This window comes from Bufo bufo, chromosome 2, assembly GCF_905171765.1.
Source record: "Bufo bufo chromosome 2, aBufBuf1.1, whole genome shotgun sequence".
Taxonomy (NCBI): domain Eukaryota; kingdom Metazoa; phylum Chordata; class Amphibia; order Anura; family Bufonidae; genus Bufo; species Bufo bufo.
Window position 1 is genome coordinate 279,640,327 of NC_053390.1, and position 14,452 is coordinate 279,654,778.

Genomic DNA, 14,452 nt, shown 5'->3' on the forward strand with positions numbered 1-14,452 from the left:
TTTTTTGTTTTGGAAAGCTCTAGTTTGCATACCTTTTTCCCAGAGGAGTACTGAATGGTCTATAAGACTCCTTGCACATACTATGCACTCTCTACAAGGAAAAATAGTACCCCAAGATGTCCGCTTTATTATTCCCCATGGTATTACAATTCTGGGTCATGCTTTTTTTTTTGGAACTCGGTGTTGTATCATTCCTCTTGAAAATGTATGAATCAACCGACAACTCTGTGTTGCCATTCTATTGTGTTCCTGTACAGTCTGACAGTGGTGGCACTGAATGGACAGTATCAGACTGCGTAGGGACATCGCCCAACCCAGCTGTCAATTTATCAATACATTTCTAGTAGTTACACAAGAGGAATAAACACAATATAGAGTTATAAGAAAAGATGCTACATCATTATTATTAAAGTATATTATGTGGAATGCAACTATTTGCTAAAAGTAAAGGTCCTTTTTGAAGGGAATGTGTCATACTGAACACAGTGTCTGAACGGTTCTCCACATCACGGAGCAGGAGGAGCTGAGCAGATTGATATACAGTTTTATGGGAAATTTTGTATACATTTTAAGTCTGGGCTTAGGAGACCAGTATACAGTCCTACTCCGTGATTGACAGCCTTTTCTGTAAAGTAGGGCCGCCCCCTCGACTACTAAGCTCAGACTGAAAAAAATTATTTAAATATATAAAAGTTATACAGTACTGAATCTTTTCATATATATATATATGAACCTGCTTAGCATCTCCTGCTCTATAACATGCTGCCCATAGATCGGACACCATGTTCAACGCAACAGGCTCATTTTAACAGCTTTACCTACCTTGAGAGACACCTCTTAAAGTTAATTCCAAGACAAGACCATTATAAAAAGGCCTGCCAATTGACTGCCAAACTCCTTTACACATAATAGCCCACGCTCAGAAAATTGTTGGGAGCGGCTTATAGTGGTAGATTATACAATCCTGACAAACTGGAGCTCAATATACTCATAAGAACTCATTACCAGCATTTATTTGTCAGATGTAAAATGATGAGAATTACCAGCAAAATAATCTAGTCAAGTGCCACCCGCCTCAAAAAGAAAAGAAAAAAAATCAGGGACACATCTTTTTTTTTTCACGGACACAGGAAAAAAAGTCACCTATTTTTACGGACTGTCCAGAGCAACACGCCGACTCCACTCATTCATTATGTCCAATTTATTTCACTCACCAGGCCCTAAAAGGTTACTGCACTGTCTCCACTCAATTATCATATTATTCTCCTGTCATTGCCTGGTATCATTCTTCATTTTCCTCTTGCCTCCATTTCTCCATCTCAGGTCTCTTATTGTCTGCATATTCTATTTTCCTCCCCGACATTCCCGCATCTCGGTGGTTCGTACCCTTTCTAGAATATTTATACTTGACAATACAGATACATTAGCTGAATTAAACTTCTCTTTCTGAAGGCTGGATTATTTATTCTGACAGTGCAGGCTCTCAAGAAATTGTAGCAGGGGGGGGATATGTCTTCAGTAAAATAGATAGTTTTACACCATTTAAATTGCCGTTGACCCGTAACACATTTCAATAGCATATTTGATAATAGAACATCAGATGAGTCAATGGCAAATCATCTAGTCAAAAGTAAGAAAGTTTTAGTAATCTCATCTTGACTGTTTCTCCAAGGATCGCATGGGCTAAAAATAATTGTTAACTAACACTCCTCTGTATGTTCAACTGTGGCATTCACATGCCAGGAATCCACACATTTTAATAGAAACTCAGAAGTGCCTGCATTACAGTGTTACTACTCAAGGCATATGGGACCCAGGAGAATTCAAATCCAAGTGGTGTAGTGTTTGTCTCGACCAGACGACTGCATGGATGAGGCAGGATTCATGTATTGCATGCACTCTCATAGTAAAATTCAGATAAATTGAAAAGCGTAATATTGTGTAGAGAAGAACCCTGCCGTTGCAGGGATTTTTAAGTACTGGTAAATTAAGATAGACACAGACTCAACAGAACATGTTGGCTGAGCAGACGCTGCCTTCCTCTACTGTATCAAAACCATTTGGATCAATCAAATTGAATCTTCATATCAAAATATTGTTGGGTGCATTCACAGTTGAAATCAGGATACCCAACGGCCAGCAATTCTCTCCGTTCATGGTTGGGCCCCATTGATGAAATAGGAGCAGATCCCAGAAATGGGACCTGCACCTATCAGGCATATGTCGAGATGGGACTACCCCTTTAAACCCAGCTACCTCAACGGGTATGGGATGGCTGAGATAGGGATAACCAACCCTTTAAAGGCAATAGCGGACATTTATCAAGATGCCATTCTTAATCTTTCCCCTCCTTGCTTTAGATGCGCCACAATTATTACGAGACACACAGCTCTTAATATTTGTGACGTATCTCTGCAGGTCTATGTGGAAAATCGGAGATCTAGACCAGCAAGGGAGCTGGTGTATGTGTAGATCGCCACCATAGTCTAAGTTTCCTGATGTAGATTATAATAGAACTGATGGGCCGCCTACTATGGTCCGTCACTGCTTGCTACTTTGAAAAGTGGTGGGCGGTGTGTAAAAACCCAAAAAGTTGCAAAATTTTGCTCAACAGCAGCATACACCACAATGTATGCCTTTTTGATGACAGTTTCTGGCACAGAGGGAATGATACATTCCCCCAACGTTATACCTCCCAACTTTTTAGCCGGTCAAAGAGGGGCACTTATGGTTCGTTTTGCGAAAGCTCAATTTTTTCTGCATAAATATACACTTCAATAGTTTTTTCTTACCAAATACTGCAAAAATAATCTTAATATAGAAATATCTAAAATCCCAATTGCCTCAAATGATGAAATAATATATAAGATGGGCTCGAATATACAGAGAGGAACCAGAGAAACACTTTCTGGGTCAATATTGTGAAATCTATCCCTCAGATCAAAAAGAGGGACATTTAAGGAGCAAAGAAGGACAGGGGGACTTGGGTCAAAAAGAGGGACTTGTCCCTCCAAGAGTCTGCAATATTCAGAAATCAGATGGTGTGCCTAATCTTGACTACGCTTAAGGGGAGATTTATTAAAACTGATATAAAGGAAAACTGGCTCAGATATCCATAACAGGAAATCAGATTCCACCTTTCATTTTGTGAGGTGGTTACTCTTGATGGTTGGCAGCAGGCTGCAAGCTCTGGTTACTGCCCTCTAGGGATAAGGAGGAAATGCAATTTTCTTAGGAATATTTGCGAAATGCAAATATTATATAAGACTGAAAATATAGAAAATCTCTAGCTTAGAGAAAAAACTAGAATTTCTATGCACTGCTGCCCTTATTAATTTAATGAAACAGCTTCCCTTATTGAATATTCTGAAATTCATTAGCAAAGACTGCATGTCTTATCCGTCGCTTCAGATGTTTCACAGAGGTCTGCGGTTTTATTAAACAAGAATAAGCATCTTTTTGATGGACCACTCCTTTCTAAACTGTAACGATTAATGAATCTTGGGTTAACAAGCGTTTTTCACAGCGTCTGGCAGTTCCTGTGCTACACCGCCATCCAGTAGCATTCGGAGAAAACTGTACGGTCCACCTCTCCTATGGTAGCCTCTCTACCCACATGTCGGTCTGCACAAAGCAATGAAAGTAAATCAATGCAATGGATTGGCTTTAATACAGAGACAGCAGACAGGAGCCATCTGCTTATCTACAAGATAGCACACAAGAGACTTCCATTTAACCTGTTTCATGCCAAAATGGATTTGCATCCCAAAGATGCAACTCAGCAAACGCGAGACAATCTGCCCTAACCAAGTGATGGAACAACATGAATTTGATGATATAATACAAATTGCTTAAAAAATTACAAAATCTGAACTATATTGGTCCCAGTCCACATATTACATAGAACTTCCTTTAAAAATGCAACACAAAATCAGAGCAGAATAGGTTTATATTATGCTGAAAATGTTATTGCTCCGTTCCATTCAGTGAGCTATGTTAATAGTAAAAAACGAATATCTCTAGACCTATACTAGCCACAAGTATCCACGTTTCATCTGACCCTTCTCCGCCATGTCTGCATGAAGAACAGGCATCATCTAATGGGCATGTCCTCTGTACTGCACAGAATAATTACCGGTGATCATGGCTTTTGTGTCCGTTACAGGTATACACAGTGTGGTCACTGACACAGGAAGTCATTGTCCGAAAATACAGATTTTTTAGGCGACAAAACTTTAGAATATTTTAATGTATTGCCATTCAGTTGCGGAAGTTTTCAGAAGTGAGGGTACATAGATTGACAAACTTAAAGCTGTATGGAACTTTTAATAAACTTTGATGTGTCATGGGGACATATAATAAATTTAGATCAGTGGGAGTCTGTGCGCTGAGACCCACATCAATCTCTAGAATCAGGGAAGAGAAACGCTTGCTTAGAGACAATAGACTTTCTATTGAGACCATCTTGCTTCCTGTCCTACAGCAAGGACAGAGAACGCACTAAGGGTACTTTCACACTTGCGTTGTGAAGATCCAGCAGGCAGTTACGTCGCCGGAACTGCCTGCCGGATCCGGAAATCCGTTTGCAAACGGATGCGGATCTGTCTAACAATTGCATTGAAACACCGAATCCGTCTCTCTGGTGTCATCTGGAAAAACGGATCCGGTATTTTTTATTTTTTTTTGCATTTTTAAAGGTCTGTGCATGCGCAGACCGGAAAACCGGATTAGTTTTACCGGAACACTTGGTGCCGGATAGGGCATTCATGCATTTCAATGGAAAATAATGCCGGATCCGGCATTCCGACAAGTGTTCCAGAATTTTGGACAGAGAAAATACTGCAGCATGCTGCAGTATTTTCTCCAGCCAAATACCGTAAGAGGGACTGAACTGAAGACATCCTGAACGGATTGCTCTCCATTCAGAATGCATTAGGATAAAACTGATCCGTTTTTTTCCGGTATTGAGCCCCTAGGACGGAACTCAATAGTGGAAAAACTTAACGCAAGTGTGAAAGTACCCTTAGCGAGCTCTTCTCTCCCCTCGTTCTAGAGATCAGTGGGGGTCAGACCCTGACCGATCTAAACTTTTGATATGTCTCTATTACATATCAAAAATTTACTGAAAGTACAGTGCCATATAGAGAAGCTCAATACATGTGTCTAGATTCCATAATAACAGAGATTCGTACATTTCACACACATAAGGTAATTGCCATCAATGTTGGATCTGGACTCATAGGGAGCCACTTTAAATCAGTGGCGCTGGCGAGATGGTTCTCCTTTTTGGGAGATACCTCTTTGCATATTAATTTCCCACCGAGCACTGGCAATAAGTACGTAGCCTAAGTCTCCATACAGGAGTGGTCTCTATAAAGAGATTCAGCACCCGGACTAAGCCGCTTCCAAGGCATCGCCCCCAACCAGCCAGAATCCTTCTCCAAGGGGCAAGCACCCTGAAACAGCTGTCTACAGATGGATATTTGGCCTGGCCATATTCCCTTGTCAAATCCCATGGCTTGTTGGAAAGTCAGATCTTGACTCATACGTAGCCACTACCAAGAGGTGGCGCTGGCGAGATGGTTATTTTTCTTGAAAGACACTGCTTTGCATAATCGCCATCAGAAATTGATCAGGCATAAAAATGAAACATGGCTGAGCCACTTGCTCCACGACAATGGTTCCTACACACATCATATTGACTGTCTCAAAAACCTAATATCCATGAGGGGCTTATTAAACTACCATTTAATATGAAACCTTAAAAGCTCAGCTATCTGATTTTATCGGGGACTGACAGAATACTGGGAGCCAGCTTGTTTTGGCAGCCATAATATTAATAGAAAAACTGAAAAGTTAGAAATGAATAGCTGATACATAGGATTGTAACTCAAAATAAAAATTTAATCTGATCTTTCAGGTATGGCTACATGGGACAGAAAAAAGTAAAATTGATGTGGATTTTGCCACAAAAGCCCCGGCGTGTTCACAGCAACATCAGTAATGCTTTATAAGTAGATACTGTCCTGGTTTTTTTCACAGGTTTGCAGCACATTTTATTCTCTACATTGGCCGATTGCCTAAAAAAATTTGACTTGCTCAGGATTTAAAATCTGGACCCCAGGTCAATTTACAAATGCATTTTTTTCACTGCACGTGGATGAGCTTTTTAAAAATCTCAGCTATTTTGCTATTAATTTAACAAACGGTGAATGTTCTGACCGCACATCTGGATGGAAAATTTGCAACATATATTTTGGTTCTTCTAATATAAAAGAAAAATTGAGTCACAGAAGACTAAATCTGCAGTTTTGTCAAGCTGACCTTTTTACTAAAATAACAGAAATTGAGGATTCCTTGAAGTACTTCACACCACCCTGTTTTAAATGTAGCTGCTCCATTCAGACATGTTAGAACCTACAGTCATGGCCAAAAGTTTTGAGAATTACATAAATATTGGAAATTGGAAAAGTTGCTGCTTAAGTTTTTATAATAGCAATTTGCATATACTCCATAATGTTATGAAGAGTGATCAGATGAATTGCATAGTCCTTCTTTGCCATGAAAATTAACTTAATCCCAAAAAAACCTTTCCACTGCATTTCATTGCTGTCATTAAAGGACCTGCTGAGATCATTTCAGTAATCGTCTTGTTAACTCAGGTGAGAATGTTGACGAGCACAAGGCTGGAGATCATTATGTCAGGCTGATTGGGTTAAAATGGCAGACTTGACATGTTAAAAGGAGGGTGATGCTTGAAATCATTGTTCTACCATTGTTAACCATGGTGACCTGCAAAGAAACGCGTGGAGCCATCATTGCGTTGCATAAAAATGGCTTCACAGGCAAGGATATTGTGGCTACTAAGATTGCACCTCAATCAACAATTTATCGGATCATCAAGAACTTCAAGGAAAGAGGTTCAATTCTTGTTAAGAAGGCTTCAGGGCGTCCAAGAAAGTCCAGCAAGCGCCAGGATCGTCTCCTAAAGAGGATTCAGCTGCGGGATCGGAGTGCCACCCGTGCAGAGCTTGCTCAGGAATGGCAGCAGGCAGGTGTGAGCACATCTGCATGCACAGTGAGGCGAAGACTTTTGGAAGATGGCCTGGTGTCAAGAAGGGCAGCAAAGAAGCCACTTCTCTCCAAAAAAAACATCAGGGACAGATTGATCTTCTGCAGAAAGTATGGTGAATGGACTGCTGAGGACTGGGGCAAAGTCATATTCTCCGATGAAGCCTCTTTCCGATTGTTTGGGGCATCTGGAAAAAGGCTTTTCCGGAGAAGAAAAGGTGAGCGCTACCATCAGTCCTGTGTCATGCCAACAGTAAAGCATCCTGAGACCATTCATGTGTGGGGTTGCTTCTCATCCAAGGGAGTGGACTCACTCACAATTTTGCCCAAAAACACAGCCATGAATAAAGAATGGTACCAAAACACCCTCCAACAGCAACTTCTTCCAACAATCCAACAACAGTTTGGTGAAGAACAATGCATTTTCCAGCACGATGGAGCACCGTGCCATAAGGCAAAAGTGATAACTAAGTGGCTCGGGGACCAAAACGTTGACATTTTGGGTCCATGGCCTGGAAACTCCCCAGATCTTAATCCCATTGAGAACTTGTGGTCAATCCTCAAGAGGCGGGTGGACAAACAAAAACCCACTAATTCTGACAAACTCCAAGAAGTGATTATGAAAGAATGGGTTGCTATCAGTCAGGAATTGGCCCAGAAGTTGATTGAGAGCATGCCCAGTTGAATTGCAGAGGTCCTGAAAAAGAAGGGCCAACACTGCAAATACTGACTCTTTGCATAAATGTCATGTAATTGTCGATAAAAGCCTTTGAAGCGTATGAAGTGCGTGTAATTATATTTTACTACATCACAGAAACAACTGAAACAAAGATCTAAAAGCAGTTTAGCAGCAAACTTTGTGAAAACTAATATTTGTGTCATTCTTAAAACTTTTGGCCACGACTGTAGAAGGAAACAAAGACAAAGGCCATTCTGAAGGCAAACGCGCCATTTCCTAGGCAACTATTCATATATTATTGCACTTTTTTTATCATCAAATCTGACCAGCCACCTTCACTCAGATATGGAGTCCTGTACATGTATGATGGGCCAGAATGGTTGCACAGGCAAGCTGGCAGACCTATGAAATGCCTCAAGATGGCATTTTCTGCAAAACTGCCCCAATATCAGCGTCACAAATACTTTTTGCTACGTAGACACACATCATGCATGTACTAAATAAATATTTACATGAAGAAGTGAGCAATGGGGGAGATTTATCAAGATGAGCGATTTCTGCGCCGGTCTTGATATCCTCATTATAAATTAGGTGCATCCTGCAGCAGTCCATGCACCTAAACAGAGTTGCCGTAGATTTTTGGCTTCAATTGCATCAGAAAATTGGCGTAAATAAAGATAAATTTGTTGGAGCGGCTGGGCCACGCCCTTTTCCACACCCTCTTTAGGGAGAGTGGAGAGGGAGGCGTAAAACTGATATATGTGACAATAAAAAAAAAATTTGCAGTAAAAAAAAAAAATATTATATATATATATATAGCACCTGCGACTTTGTAACACCAATTTTCAGGTGCAAGGGAGATGAAAAATCTGGTCCAATATGTCTGCTGTATTCACTGCTGTTTTAATTACTTCAGTTTATCCACATACACAGAGACTGAGCTACTAAAAAAATGAATTTTCTCAAGTTTACATTATACTTTTGCCTGGACATGCCCCAAGGTGAAAGCACTCCTCCATACACAAGTTGTGCCACCTAGTAAATCCCCTTTTAAATGCAACTATTTGGCAATTAGGGAAGCAGTAGGTCGCAGTAATGAGGTAGGACACCTGCGGCTTTCCTCAGCAGGTCTGGTACAGTATGCAGGACAAATTTCCATGACAGCTCAGAATACATGTGTGGCTTAAGGAGGACCTGTCACCAGGATATGCCGGCAGCAGGGTATAGAGAAGGAGGAGCTGAGCAGATTGATCATTTAGTTTATGGGAAAAGATTTTGTAAAACCTGTAATTTATATCTCTGCTTTTTCTAACTTAAGACCAGCCCCATGAACAGCATCCACTACACGGAGAGGTGTTATCAGTGACTGAGGGCTATCATGTTTACACATACAGAGAATGCTATCATTTATCACCCCCTCCCCCCTCATTTGAAACATTAGGGTCATATCGATAGGATATGCTAACAATATTGGGTGCAAGCAGCAGAGATGGGACCTGCACCTATCTCTACAATGGGGTCTCCGTGAACAAGGGTGCACCGCGGAAGCACAGGGACCTTCCATTAACTTCTATGGGAGTTCTGAAAATAGCCGAGGCTTTTTACGAAAGTCCCGTTGAAGTAAATGGAGATCATGCTGTGCTATCTCCTTCCCTTTGGGTTAGGTCGGAGATGAGCCACCAATGTCTCAGATGATCATTAAACCAAAAGACGGTCCATGTAGTGTGAATGTAATCTATTGTCCTGTTAATAGCCATTTTAGGTTGGGGAGCGGCCGACTCCTTGAATCCCTGACCCCATGAACACTACTTCAATCTGACGTATTCCCAGTGAATATGAATGATATTAGCACTTCTCTTTATACTCCACATTTTGAACATTGTGAATGTAAAGGAAGCCATATACATAATTTAGCAGTCGACCAAATACTTTTTTGGCTGACAGCCATCGCCCTCAGTCCCCTCATACACACTTCTACTCGGACGAGCATGCATGTGTTCTCTCTAGGAGGAAGGGGAAGAAGCTGTTGTCAACAGCTTTTCTCCCTGAGAGCAAAAAGGATCAGACAGTTGGAATCCAACATGCCTTATGCTTATCTCCCCCAACATCTGCCTTAGGGCTCATGCCCACGAACGTAAGGGCTCCGTGCCCGTGCTGCGGACTGCAAATTGCGGTCCACAATGCACGGGCACAGACCGTGGGGTAGCCGCATGCGGAGCCCTTAGAGGGAGTCAGGAGGCTCCAATACACACTAGATCGCTGACTGACATCTAATGCGTTACTGCGGCACTTAAAGAGGACCTTTTATGTTTTTTTTTTTTTTTAGATAAATACCCTGCCTGTTTTTTTTTCAAATATTGCTCCTACGCCCCGCTGTGCCCCCTGCAGTTTTTCACGCCCAGTATGTTAGTGCTGAGCATTGGAACAGGGAGGAGGAGACGCCAGGGTTTCTCAATGGGCGTCTCCTTCTCCCTGGCTGTGCCGCGATCCAATCACAGCAGAGAGCGTCACAGCCAGGGAGAAGGTGAGCGGGAAAACTGCAGGGGGGCACAGCTGGACGCAGGAGCGATATTTGAAAAAACAGGCATGGTGGCAGCATCAGCCATGAAAGATACTCTTTAATTGGTCATGATGACTATAATAATTTACATCCTAAAAATAGTAACAAATTATATAAGGCCGGAAAAAGACATTTGTCCATCCAGTTCGGCCTGTTATCCTGAAAGTTGATCCAGAGGAAGGAAAAAAAAAAAACCTGTGAGGTAGAAGCCAATTTTCCCTACTTAAGGGGGAAAAAATTCCTTCCCGACTCTAATAGGGCAATCAGAATAACTCCCTGGATCAACGACCCCTCTCTAGTAGCTATAGCCTGTAATATTATTACGCTCCAGAAATACATCCAGGCCCCTCTTGAACTCTTTTAGTGAACTCACCATCACCACCTCCTCAGGCAGAGAGTTCCATAGTCTCACTGCTCTTACTGTAAAGAACCCACTTCTATGTTTCTGTACAAACCTTCTTTCCTCCAGACGCAGAGGATGTCCTCTTGTCACAGTCCTGGGGATAAATAGATGATGGGAGAAATCTTTGTACTGACCCCTGATATATTTATACATAGTAAATAAATCGTCTTTTTTCTAATCCTAATTTTAATAATCTTTCAGGGTACTGTAGTTTCCTCATTCCAGTTATTACTTTAGTTGCCCTCCTCTGAACCCTCTCCAGCTCTGCTATGTCTGCCTTGTTCACAGGAGACCAGAACTGCACACAGTACTCCATGTGTGGTCTGACCAGTGATTTGTAAAGTGGTAGCACTATGTTCTCATCACGGGCATCTATGCCCCTTTTGATGCAACCCATTATCTTATTGGCCTTGGCAGCAGCTGCCTGACACTGGTTTTTACAGCTTAGTTTGCTGTTCACTAAAATTCCTAGGTCCTTTTCCATGTCAGTGTTACCCAGTGTTTTACCATTTAGTATGTACAGGTGACTTGCATTATTCCTTCCCATTTGCAAAACCTTACATTTGTCAGTGTTAAACCTCATCTGCCACTTCTCTGCCCAAGCCTCCAATCTCTGTAGTAGTATACTGTCCTCTTCAGTGTTAATTACTTTACACAGTTTAGTGTCATCTGCAAAAATTTATATTTTACTGTGCAAGCCTTCTACAAGATCATTAATAAATATATTGAAGAGAATAGGGCCCAATACTGACCCCTGAGGTACCCCACTACTGACAGTGACCCAATCTGAGTGTGTACCGTTAATAACCACCCTCTGTTTTCTATCACTCAGCCAGTTACTTACGCACATACAGATGTTTTCTCCCAGTCCAAGCATTCTCATTTTATATACTAACCTTTTATGCGGTACAGTGTTAAATGCTTTGGAGAAGTCCAGATATACGACATCCATTGATTCGCTGCTGTCAAGTCTAGAACTTACCTCCTCATAGAAACTGATTAAATTAGTTTGGCATGACCGATCCCTCATGGAGTCATGCTGATACGGCGTTATTTGTTTATTTTCATTGAGGTCCTCCAAGATAGCATCTCTTAGAAAACCTTCAAACTGTTTACCCACGACGGATGTTAAACTTACCGGACTATAGTTTCCAGACTCTGTTTTTGGACCCTTTTTGAATATTGGGACCACATTTGCAATGCGCCAATCCTGTGGGACACTCCCTGCCAGTATAGAGTCCTTAAATATCAGAAATAAGGCTCTGGCTATGACATTACTTAATTCTCTTAGGATACGGGGTGTATGCCATCTGGTCCTGGCGATTTGTCTATTTTAATCTTTTTAAGTCGCTGTTGTACTTCTTCCTGGGTCAGACAGGGCACTTTTAATGGGGAATTTACTTTTACATTCTGCATGTCCCAGTTAGGCCTATGGCCTCTCTTAGTTGGCAAAATTTAGCTTTTTTGAAGTTTGGCATTTTTGTTCCACCCTGAAGAAACACTCTTTTGAATGATAATTGAAAGGCTATGTCTGACCAGCTGAAGGGCTCATTCACACAATCGTATGAAAGGGTCCGTAGCCGTTCTTCAATTTTGTGCACCCCACATCACGGATGCAGACTCATTCACTTGAATGTGTCTGCAATCCAGAAGGTCAGTGCAGAACAGAGGCACGAAACCACTACGGAGTGCTTCCATGGGGTTTCTGTCCGTGCTTCCGCACCACAAAAAAATTGAACATGTCCTATTTTTTTTGTGGTGCAGACAGATCACGGGCCCATTCAAGTTGAATGGGTCTGGATCTGTTGCGGCAGCTGAAACCATGGTGAACGTACATTAGGAACCACACATTGCGGCTGTGTGAATGAGCCCTTAGGCTGTGCAGGGACACCCAACCACCGGGTGGCAACCAGTTGGACTTTTATTCATAACCTTTTAGCAGGAATAATAGAAGAATGGCACAACATAGCAAGAAGAAATGCTTGAGAATTGTCATTTCATTTGGAATACAGGCCTTTATTCAAACAGATATGTCAGGAGAGGAGACAGGACATCTTTACAATTTAAAACGTTGCAGGTTTTGTCACGTACCACCTCACGGTTAAATTTGTCTCTTTGTGTCTCTCCACAAGGACACAGTCTTTTCTCTGTTCCAGGGAAAATGTTGAGGCCTTGTCTTAAGAAAGGGGTGATCCATGGGAAATTCTAGAGAGCAGCAATGCACGTACTATTTATTGCAGCCGTGTAAACAAAATCTCAATGAAAAAAAGTTAATGACCTGTATCTGACAAGAGCCTGCTGGGAATGTTTTAGAGCGGCGAGGATCCGTTCACCATGCAGAGAATCTCTTACATTACACACACCGGGCTTCTCACAAAAGGCCCCGCGTGAAGCACTAACAGGAAATAATGGATTTAAGAACGCCATCTTCAGAAAATTAGTCTTCGCACAAAGTGAGGCAGATTTATTATTTCGCTAGAAGTTGTTTGTCAAAAGGTTATATTACAAATGATATCGCAATGATAGGGACACTTTAAAGGCGCGTTTACACTGCGCTGATGAGCAGACCACTGTAAGGAAGAAAGCGTTCCTTCCCGCCAACTGCCTGCTCCTTCAGTGGGGGTGAAGTTCTGCATTTGCATGTAACGATCACCTCCACAGTATGAGGAGGAGCGATGGCTATTGCTGTCACTTGTTCTCCTACAGTCGCATTGTTTATGGGCACCAGAAACAAAAATTGAGGTGTCTGCATAAACGACCGTTTCACCCGATGAACGCGCGTTTCTCTCGTTCATCGGGTGATCTATGCCACGTTTACACAGGCAGATTATTGGGAACAAGCATTCGTGTGTTCTCAATAAATCGGCCGTGTAAATTCAGCATTGGACAATTTAGAATTTTTGTTTTCGGTAGTAGTACAAGTAGCATCACAGGGGGTGACCCCGCATGGCTTGACGTAACCAGCTAGATTTTACGTTTAACTGAATCTAAAAAAAATCATTTTATCTCACCAAAGTAGAATAAACATACAATAGGCCAAACCGTATGTAGAGTGGATATAAGATCTGCCAGTGGAACAAAAGAAGACCGCAATCCTATAACCTTGTACAGAAAAAAAATTCTAAAACATCAACAATATACAATATGTCTGAAAATCACATTGGTGGAGTCCATGAGTTTGGATTAACTGTTTTTTTTTTTTTTAGAGCATTTGTCAGCAGGATCAACCCTTCTTAGGCTGGGTTCAGACCTGAGCGTTTTACAGCGCGTCCCTACGCGCTGTAAAACGCTCAACAGGCAAAAACCAATGTTTCCCTATGGGCATGGTTCTCACCTGAGCGTTTTACAGAGCCCCTCAAGAAGTACAGGAGCTTCTTTGGGGTGTATTGTCGCGCGTTCCCGCCAATAGACTTCAGCGGGAACACCCCTAAATGGGCGTTTGCTTGTTTCCGCCCATTAAAAACGCCCGATACAAACGCCCAATAAAAACGCCTGTAAAAAGCGCATATCGAATACGCTCAGGTCTGAACCCAGCCTAAACCAGGCATAATGCCAAGAGTAGAACAATACTTATTTTATGATCCTCCGCTGCAGGTTCCTGGTGACTGGCTCTCTTTGAGGGGATGAATCTTGTGACAATGCTCCGTTTGAACAGTAGACAACTAAATGTCTTAAGACCAAAGATATCCAGACTGAAATAACAAAAGAGTCTTGCGGCTTCAAACACCTCCACAAAGCG

At 41.8% G+C, this 14,452-nt stretch overlaps 1 protein-coding gene across 1 annotated transcript in view; it reads right to left on the minus strand.

Moving 5' to 3' along the window:
• Positions 1-14,452, minus strand: part of FAM222A (family with sequence similarity 222 member A) — an 87,466-nt gene that overhangs the window by 56,963 nt on the left and 16,051 nt on the right. The window lies entirely within an intron of this gene.